The sequence below is a fragment of the Tamandua tetradactyla genome (assembly GCF_023851605.1).
Source record: "Tamandua tetradactyla isolate mTamTet1 chromosome Y unlocalized genomic scaffold, mTamTet1.pri SUPER_Y_unloc_1, whole genome shotgun sequence".
NCBI lineage: Eukaryota > Metazoa > Chordata > Mammalia > Pilosa > Myrmecophagidae > Tamandua > Tamandua tetradactyla.
Window position 1 is genome coordinate 278,690 of NW_027518259.1, and position 9,619 is coordinate 288,308.

Genomic DNA, 9,619 nt, shown 5'->3' on the forward strand with positions numbered 1-9,619 from the left:
TTAACACTTTGTACCTAAAACTTGCATAACAGTCACCTCCAGAAGAGCCTTTCAACTTCATTTGAACTCTCTTATCCACTGATACCTTATTCTGTTGTAGTTATTTTACCCCTTTTGGCCAGAAAGGTGTAGTTGATTTCATGGAGCCAGGGCCAGTCTTACTCCTAGGAGTTATTTCCCATGTCACCAGGGAGATTTTCACCCTTAGATGACATTTCCCACATAGTAGGAAGGATAATGGTTTTGTAGCATTTGGCTTAGATAGAGGGAGTACATCTGAACAACAAAAAAAGTTTTTCTGGAAATAACCTAGGCATAACTAGGCTAACTTTTCTGCTACAGAGATAAGTTTCACAAAAGCAAGCCTCCAGATCAAGTACTTAGCCTATTAACTTTTGATTTAGTATCAGGAGCTTCCTGGTGTTAAATCTTAATAGTTCCAAATGATTTTATTTTGTCCTTCAAAGTGCTTTACTTTTAAATGAGCTTTTAAATGAACCACCTAACATATTCTGGGATGATCCAGGTATTATCTTAAACTATGCAGAATTATAAACCCTCATTCCCATTCTGGGCTCCTTGTGTTTGGGTATAAATGAGCTGTCCAGGTAAGTTAGATTATGTGCTACAGAGAATTTAGATTTTGGATGTAAATTTTGGATCTAAAACCAAAAGATCTCTTCTTTGCTCCCGGGCTTATAATAGAGAATATAGAGATACAAAAAAGCTAGGTATGGATGAATGGGTAGCTAATGAGGTTAAACTCAAATATAAGGGAATGGATATAAGTGAAGTCAGTTCACTAGTGGGTTTATAAGTAATATTGACATTTTGAAGCTGAACAAGATTATAAAAGGGGTCATATAGAGCCATGTATCCCATCAATTAACCCTACAAACATAAGTAAGTCCTTGCATACACTACTTCAAAGGTATGAAACTCAAACAAAAAAGTCAATAATCAAGGGTGTGTTAATTTGGAAGCTGCTGGAATGCAATATACCAGAACTGAAAATGGCTTTAAAAAGGAGATTTTAATAAGTTATAAGTTTACAGTTCTAAGGAAGAGAAAGTGTCCAAATTAAGGCACCAACAAGAGGTTACCTTCACTCAAGAAAGGCTGGTGATCAGGAACACCTCTGTCAGATGGGTAGTCACCTGGATGACATCTGCTGGTCCCTTGCTCCTGGGCTCCATTGCTTTCAGTTTCTGTTTCCTTGGGGGCTTCTCACTTTACTTCTCCAAGGCTGGCTTTAATCTCTTGGCTTAGCTTGACTTTCTCCAGGTTCTGGCTTGCTTAACATCCCTTGACAATGTCTGCTGGGCTCAAAGCATCTCCAAACATCTCAGGTCTCTTTTATCCATGTGTCTGCATCTGCATCACTCTGCTGCAAAGTTTCTGTGGGCTCTGAGACTTCTGTTGTTTTCATCAGCTCTGACTCTCTTAAAACTGTTTCTTATTTTAAAGATTCCATTAAACTAGTCAAAACCCAGCTGGAATGAATGTAGTCACATCTAATCAATAATCAAAGATCACACCCATGTCTCTGTGGAGATAATTTAATCAAAATATTACAATCTATAATATTGAATTACAAACTTTTCAACTTTTTGACTATGTCCTTTGAGGCCCAGAAACATTTGATTTTGAGCAATTCCCATTATCAAATTTTAGTATTATTATTTTTTGCTTGTGCTTTTGGTGCAAAGTTTGGGAAGTTACCTCTTATAACCAAGTCTTGAGGATGTTTCCCTATATTTTAATCTAGGAGTTTTATGGTACTGGCTCATATATTTATGTGTTTGATCCACTTTGATTTAATATTTGTATTGGGTATAAAGTAAGGGTCCTCTTTCATTTTTTGGCTATTGATATCAATCTCTCCAATGCCCATTTATTGAAAAGACTATTCTGTCCCAGTTCAGTGGATTTGGGGCCTTGTTGAAGATCAATTGATTATAGAGTTGGTGGTATATCCCTGCATTCTTCACTCAATTCCATTGGTCAATACTTCTATCTTTGATTCAGTACCATGCTGTTTTAACCACTGTGGTTTTGTAATTAGATTTAAAATCAGGAAATGTTAGTCCTCCCACTTTGCTTTTCTTTTTTAGGCATTTTAAAAGCTATTTGAAGTCTTTTTTCTCTTCCAAATGATTTCACAACTAGCTTTTCCATGTCTTCAAGACAGGTTGTTGGAATTTTGGTTAGTATTTCATTAAATATATAGATCAATTGGGGTAGAATTTCCTTCTTAACTACCTTAATCCTTTCTATCCATGAGGAGGGAATGTCTTTTCATCTATTTAGATATGTTGGATTATTTTTAGCAAAATTTTGTAGTTTTCTGTGTAAAGGTCCCTTCTCTGTTTAGAGGTCCTGGATTAAGTTTATTCCTAGAGACTTGACTCTTATAGCTGCTATTTTTAATGGAGTTCTTTTTCTTACTTCTCTTCTCATTTAGGTCATTCCTTTGAATAGTAATGATTATTGTTTGAATAAAAACATTACCGGTACTTGTACATTAATCTTGTATCACACCGATTTGTTAAATTTGTTTTAAACTAGAGTAGCTCAGTCATAGATTTCTCAGGAATTTTTTCAAGTATATTGTCTCTTCTAATTTGGATGACTTTTATTTCTTTTTTATGCCTGATTACTCTAACTAGAACTTCTAGTACAATGATTAATAATAATGGTGACTGAGAGCATCCTTGTCTCATTCTGAGAGTAGCTTTCAGTCTATACCTGTTGAGAACTGTACTGTCTGTGGGTATTTATATATCCCTTTTTTGTATTGAGGCAGTTTCCTTTGTTTCCTACATTTTGAGGTGCTTTTAATCAGGAAATATGCTGAAGATTGTCAAATACTTTTTCGGCATGAACCAAGATGGTCATGAGATTTTTCCCTTTTGATTTATTAATATGCTTTATTACATTGATTGATTTTCTTGGGTTGAATGACCCTTGCATTCCTGGTATAACCACTGTATAGTATAGTGTAGTGCATCCCACTAGGTTCATAGTGCCAGTTTTAAAGAATTTATGTATCCTAGAAAAGCTGTGTTTTAATCTTGATCCCTCTTGTGGAGGCAGTCATTTTTTTAGTCCCTATCTAGTACTGTAAGTTTGTAACATGATTAGATAAACTTCACCATAATGTGATGCACTCAATTTTGGGTATTAACTTTGTTTAGAGGGAGATATGACTTCCCTCACTCCAGGTAGATCTTGATTAATTCGCTGGAATCCTTTAAAAGAGGAAAGATTTTGGACAGAGCCACAAGAGCCACAAGAGTCCACATAGAAAGAGACATTTAGAGATGAAGAAAGAAAATGCCCCCAGGGAAGCCTCATGAAAGAAAAAGCCTAGAGTGAAAGCTAGCAGACATCATCATATTCATCTTGTGCCATTCCAGTTGAGACAGAAATCCTGAATGTCATCACCCTTCTCAAGCAAAGGAATCTTTCCCTGGATACCTTAGATCATACATTTTTATAGGCTTGTTTTAATTTGGATATTTTCATGGCTTTAGAATTTTAAACTTGCAACTTAATAAATTCCCCTTTGTAAAAGCTATTCTGCTTCTGATATATTGCATTCTGACAGCTAGCAAACTAGGATAGTAATGGTGTATAATTCTTTTCATTTGCTGTTAAATTCAACTTGCTAGCTTTTGGTTGAGAATTTTTGCATCTATATTCATTAGGGAGACTGGTCTATATATATTTTTTCCCTTTCTTATAGCATCCTTACCCAATTTTGCTATTAAAGTGACATTAACTTCATAAAATAAGTAAGGTAGTTTCTTTTTTTTTCCCTCAAAATTTTGGAAGAATTTGAGCAGGATTGGTGTGTTAGTTCTTTTAAGAATGTTTGATAAAATTTCCTTGTGAAGCCATCCTGCCCTGAGCTTTCCTTTATAGGAAGATTTTTGATGACTGGTTGAATTTCTTTACTTCTAATTGGTTTGTTGAGATCTTCTATTTCTTCATGAGTCAGTGTAGGTTGTTTCTGTGTTTCTAGGAATTTGTCCATTTGACTTAAGTTGTCTAGTTGTTGGTTTGTAGTTATTCATAACACACGCTTGTGATTTATTTTTGTTCTTGCAGGGTCTGTGGTACTGAACTCCTTTTCATTTCTGAATTTGTTTATTTGCATGATCTCTCTTTTTTAACTACCTAACAGTTCATTGATTTTATCTCAAAGAACCAACTTTGGTTTCGTTAATTCTTTTTATTGATTTTGTTTTCCAATTCATTTATTTCTGCTTTAATCTTTATTTATTAAATTTATTTATTAAATTAATTAAAAATTATTTCTCTTCTTCTATTTGTTGTAAGATTGCTATTCTGTCTCTAGTTCCTCCAAGTGAGTAGTTGGGTCCTCTATTTTTCTTTCTTCTTTTTAAATATAGGTATGTGGACAATAAATTTTCCTCTCAGAAGTGTCTTTGCCACATCCCATAAGTTCTCATATATTTTATTCTCATTTTTGTTTATCTCCAGATTTTTACCAGTTTTTCTAGCAATTAATTTTTTCACCCACTGATTGTTTAATCTCCATATATTTTATCTCCATATATTTGTGAAAGTTATGTTTCTTTGTTAGTTATTGATTTCTAGCTTCATTCATTCTAACTTCATTTCTAGCTTTGAATAATTTCAATCTTTTTAAATTAATAAAGAACTGTTTTCTACTCCAGCATATAATCTATCCTTGAGAAATTCCCATTAGCAATTGAGAAGGTATATCATGGTATTTTGGAGCGTGATGATTTATATATGTCCATAAGTTTAATTCCTCTATAAAAATTTTAAAATTATCTATTTCCTTGTTGTTTCTCTTTCAGATTTTTCTATTTATAGAGGGAACTGGTGTATTGAAATCTCCTACTTATTATTGTTGAAATGTCTATTGCTGCTGTCCATTTTGCCTTTTTTTTGCCTCATGTACTTCAGAGCTCCTTACTTGGGAGCATAAGCATCTATGAATTTTACTCTTTCTTGGTGCATTGTCCCTTGCATTAATATATAGTGTATTTCCCTGTCTCTTATGACATCTTTATACTTATACTCCACTTTGTCTGATATTATATAGCTACTTCTCTTCCTTTTGTTTACAGTTTGCATGGAACATCTTTATCTACCCCTTTACTTTGAATCTATTTGTATCCCTGGGTCTAAGATCTTGTAAGCAGCATATAGATCAATCATATTTCTTAATCCATTCTGCCAGTCTCTTTTAATCAGTAAGTTTAGTCTATTAACATTCAAAGTTGTTATGATAAAGGCCTTTCTTGAATTTATCATCTTATCTTTTGGTTTTTATTTGTCAAATCTATCTATTCTCTCCCCTCATTCTCTTTTCCTCCTTTAGTTACCCTTACTGGTGTTTTTGGTTTTGTGCCCTCCTCCAGACCTCCTTCTATGATCTTTTATTTTTTTTCAGCCTGCAGAACTCACTTCAGTATTTCTTGTAGAGCCAGTCTCTTATGGACATATTTTCACAGCCTTAGTCTGTCTATGAAAAGTTTAATCTCTCCCTTACTTTTAAATTATAGCTTGGCTGGATAAAGAATTATTTGTTGTAAATCTTTTTGTTTCAGGATCTTAAATGTATCATATCTCTGCCTTCTTACTTCTATGGTGCCTGTCAAATGATCCAAACTCAGATTTATGTGGTTTCCCTTGTAGGGTGAGTTGCTTTTCTCTAGCAACTTTCTGGACCTTCTTCTTTTCAACATTTTACAGACTGATTAAGTACGTGCTTAGAGTAGGTCAATTTGGATTTATTCTACTTGGAATTCATTGGACTTCTTTTATTTGCATATTTTTCTTTTATAGGGGCTGGGAAATTTTCACCAATTATTTGCTCAACTAATCTTCATAGCCCTTTATTCTCCTCTTCTCAGGGACACTGATAATGCATTTATTTGTCTGCTTTTTGCTCATCATTTTCCTCTGATTTTATTCAAAAATGTTCATCTTTTTGTCACCTGTTCTTTAGTGCATTTGTCTGCTTTTTGCTCATCATTTTCCTCTGATTTTAGTCAAAAATGTCCATCTTTTAGTCACCTGTTTTTTAGTGCATTTCAACTCAATTGTTCTGTATTTTAACTCACTTATTCTTTCTTTTGCATCTTCAAACTTGATTTTTGTGTGCACTAAAGTATTTTTAATTTGGTCCACAGTTGCTTTCATTGTAATATCTGCTATTTTTCTGCTTATTTTTTCAAATTATTCTTTATGCTTTTCTAATGTCTTCTTGATATCCTCTATGTCATCATCAACTCATTGAAATTATTTTCCACTGTACTGACCATTTTATATTCTCAACAGCAAAGTAGGAAGGTTCCAGCTTATTTGCAACCTTAGCAGCATTCCTTATTTTCTGTTAATTTTGTGCTTGTTTGAAAAAGTTATGTACCCCAGAAAGCCATACTTTTTAATCCAGTATTGTGGATACAGACTTAGTGTGAGTAGGATCTTTTGATTAGGTAGTTTTCATGGAGCTCTGACCCACTCAATTGTGGGTGAGACCTTCTAATTAGGTTATTTACATGTAGATGTTCATTTTAATAAGTTTACTGGAGTCCTGTAAAGAGCTCACAGATGGAAAGAGAACTCAGAGCTCACACACAGCAGAGATATGAAACTGAACATAGTCATATGGAGATGCTAAGCTAATATATGAAACCTAGAGTCTGCCTCAAATAAGCTAAGGACACACAGATATTTAGAGAGAAAGCCACTGCAACAGGAGCTGAGAGAGCCATTTCAAAAAAAAAACCAGGAGAGAAGAATGGCAGTTGCCACCATGTGCTTTCCCAGGTGAAACCCTTTCTTCAGAGTAAAATATCTTCCTCTGGGTGCCCTAATTTGGACACCCAAGACATGGTCTTAGGGTTTTAAATTTGTAACAATGAATCTCCTTTGAAAATGCCAATCCATTTATAATAAATTGCATTCTGGTAGCTTTAGCAAACTGAAACTCAATTCTAGTAATAATAAATGACATCTCTCTAATAATCTTCAGATTTTTCTTTATAGATTATTGAAACTAATATATTTCATGTGACTATTATATATCTTGGGGAAAAAAGTTTATTCAAGATTTGTTATGTTGTTTTCTGGTTGGTTATCTTTTTGCTGTTGAGTTTTAATGCCAATGTTTTCTTCCATTTGATGGGATATCCTTCATGCTCTTTATAGCACAAGATCATGCACATAATTATTAGCTTTGATAATGTCTTATTTATCCATCTTATATTTTGTTTACCATATTTTTAAAATTCAATTTTATTGAGATATATTCACATACTATATAACCCATCCAAGGTATACAATCAATGGGTCACAGTGTCTTCTCACAGTTTTATATTCATCATCATGATAAATTTTAGAAAATTTTCATTATTCCAGAAAAAGAAATAAAAATAAACAAGAAAAAGAAAACATTGCACCCTACTTATCTCCCTTATTCTTTTAAAAATTTAATTCACACCACATACAGTCCATCTTAAGTTTGCAATCAATGGTTCCTGTGTAATCACAGTTATACATTCACCACTACTGCCAGTATGAGAACATTATTATTTATTCCAGAAAAAAAAATCCCCATTTTATCCTCTTGTATTGATATTCAACTTTGGTATAGTGCCTTTTTAACCATTAATGAAAGAATACCACAATATTACTGTAAACTGTAGACCTTTGCTTACATCAATTATGCTTTTATCATATACCACCCTATTATAAATGCCTTGTAATAGTTTATTCTAGTTCATGTGAATACTTCTTATATATATACAATTAACAGTCATCATTGTCCAGTCTCGGTTGTACAGTCCAGTTTTTATCCCCTAATTTTCCTTCTGGTGTCATACACGACTCTAACTTTCCTCTTTAAACCATACTTACATTCAGTTTTATTCATTATACTTATAACATTGTACTACCATCACAAAGTATTGTTATCCATTTTTCAACATTTACAAACTTATTAAACTCTCTGTACTTCTTAAACATTGATTTCACCACCTCTGCCTCCTTTTTTATCTCTTCATATCTATGCTCTACGATTTAACTCTTAAATTTGCTCACTGTAGTTAGTTCATATTAGTGAGACCCTACTATGTTTGTCCTATGGTTTCTGGTTTATTTCACTCAACATAGTGTACTCAATACTTTCTATGACTAAACAGTATTTCATTGCGTGACTATGCCACATTTACTCTCCCTTGATCTACTGATGAGTAACAGGTTCATTCCTGTTATTGCATGCATTATGACTTCATTCATTCCTACAGCTGCAAAATATTCCATTGTGTGTATATACAGCACCATTTATCCTTCCAGTCTTCAGTCTCTGGTTGCTTGGGCTCCTTACGCCCTTTGGAAATCATGAATAATGCTGCCACAAACATCATTTTGAAACTGTCTGATCATACTCTGCTTCAATTTCTTTCTAGCATATATGTAGCTAAAGGATTACAGGTTATTGCCTACATACATGTTGAATCATTTAATAATTTTATGCTTAGCTTCCTGAGTAACTGCCACACAGTCTTCCAGAGTAGCTACACAATTCTACTTCTCCAACAAACCATGAATTGGCCTACCTCTTTCTCTATGTATTCTCCAGCGCTTGTGATCTTCTGTTTATTTTTTGAAAAAAAGTTTATTTGCATACCATACAATCCATCCTAAGTGAACAATTAATGGTCCTGGCATAGTTATATTTGCTATGGATGCACCATTACAATATATATGAGGACATTCCCATCTCTTTCAAAAAAAAATAGAAGAAGAAAAGAAAAAAATTCCCGTACCCTTTTTGTATGTCCCCATTTATTGACATTTAGCTTTGGTATACTGTCTTTGTTACAATAATGAAGGAATATTACTGTGTTACTCTTAATGATCTTAGTTTGTGTTAATTGTATTTTTTCATATGCCTTCCCCTCTTTGGCACCTTGTAATAGTGATAAGCATTAACTTTCTTATATTTGTACAATAAGCCATGTCATCACCCACTCTGGGTTTTGCTAAGGTATACAGTTCCAGTTTTTATTCTCTAGCTTTCATTCTGTTGAAATACATGCCCTGGCCTACCCTTCTCAACCATACTCATGCTCAGTTTTGTTCACTATACCTACAATATTGGGCAACTATCACACAGTATTGTGACTGTGCTCTTGATGTAATATCTAAGAATCCATGACCAAGTCCAAGGTCATAAATATTTATCCGTATTTTTTTCTAGAACTTTTATGATTTAATGCCTTATTAAAGGGTATTGAAATAAGATTTGTGTAGACTGTTAAAAGGGTCTGAATTCATTCGTTTGCAAATCAAAATCCAGTTGTTCTAGCACCATTTTGAGTAGATACTATTTTTGTTCCGCATTTCTAAGAAAAATCAAATGGCAATAGATGTGTGAATGTATACCTGTGGTCTCAATGTTATTCCATAAGTCCATATGTTTATCCTGATAGTAGTACCATACTGTCTTGATTACGGTGGATTTGGAGTAAGTTTTGAAATTGAGAAGGGTGGTTCCTACAACTTTGTTCTCTTTCAAATTTATATTAGCTATCCTGCATCGCTTGCAATC